This window comes from Mus caroli, chromosome 2 (genome assembly GCF_900094665.2).
Source record: "Mus caroli chromosome 2, CAROLI_EIJ_v1.1, whole genome shotgun sequence".
Taxonomy (NCBI): domain Eukaryota; kingdom Metazoa; phylum Chordata; class Mammalia; order Rodentia; family Muridae; genus Mus; species Mus caroli.
The window spans coordinates 33,023,699-33,024,675 of NC_034571.1; the positions used below are offsets into that span (position 1 = coordinate 33,023,699).

General features: G+C 45.5%; 1 pseudogene across 1 annotated transcript in view; it reads left to right on the forward strand.

Annotated features, from left to right (window-relative positions):
• The window catches only part of LOC110289436, a 1,936-nt pseudogene extending 1,421 nt beyond the window's left edge, over positions 1-515 (forward strand). Inside the window, exon 3 of the transcript XR_002377348.2 lies at positions 143-515. The product of XR_002377348.2 is annotated as a nuclear pore complex protein Nup50-like (transcript). The remainder of the gene's footprint in view (positions 1-142) is intronic.
• The last annotated feature ends 462 nt before the right edge of the window (positions 516-977 follow it).

Genomic DNA, 977 nt, shown 5'->3' on the forward strand with positions numbered 1-977 from the left:
CAAAACAACCCTGAGATTCCACCTCACACCAGTCAGAATGGCTAAGATCAAAAATTCAGGTGACAGCAGATGCTGGCGAGGATGTGGAGAAAGAGGAACGCTCCTCCATTGTTGGTGGGATTGCAAGCTTGTACAACCACTCTGGGACCCTGCATTTTAAACCCACAGCAACTCAGAAGACCCAGCTCTTGGTGCGGGCAGACACCAACCTAGGCAACGTACTGCTGAATGTTCTGATTCCACCCAATATGCCGTGTACCTGAACAGGAAAACACAATGTCCTTATCATCTGTGTCCCCACCCCCACACTTGATGAGAGGCAGCCCACTCTCCCGGTCACCATGCTGATTCGGGTGAAGACGAGCAAGGATGCCGATAAATTGCACAAGAATTTACTGCAGAAAAAGGATGCCTGAGCACTGAGGCTGACCAAGGCATGTTGCCACGTTGCTGCTTCCCCTCTGTCCCTAACTTAGTCACATTCTTTCCTCTTCTACTGTGACATTCTGAGAACTTCTAGGCAACTTGAACTTTTGTGAGGAAGATTAAGGCCAATAAATCTTTTCAGTGTGTCAAAAAAAAAAAAAAGAATACACTATCTACTTATAGTACAGATAAGTCTACATATAAATATTCACGTGTAGCTCAAATAAAAATTTCCATATGAAGACCAAAGTGTTGGTGCTTTAGTCCCTCTTAGAAAGGAGAACAAAATATTCATGGGAGCAAATACAGAGACAAAGTGTAGAGCAGAGACTGAAGGAAAGGCTATCCAGATACTTCCCCACCTGGGATCCATCTCGTATAAAGTCGCCAAACCCAGACACTATTGTGGCACCAAGAAGTGCTTGCTGACAGGAGCCTGATATAGCTGTCTCCTGAGAGGCTCTGCCAGAGCCTGACAAATATAAAGGCAGATTCTTGCAGCCAACCATTGAACTGAGCACAGGGTCCCCAATGGATGAGTTAGAGAAAGA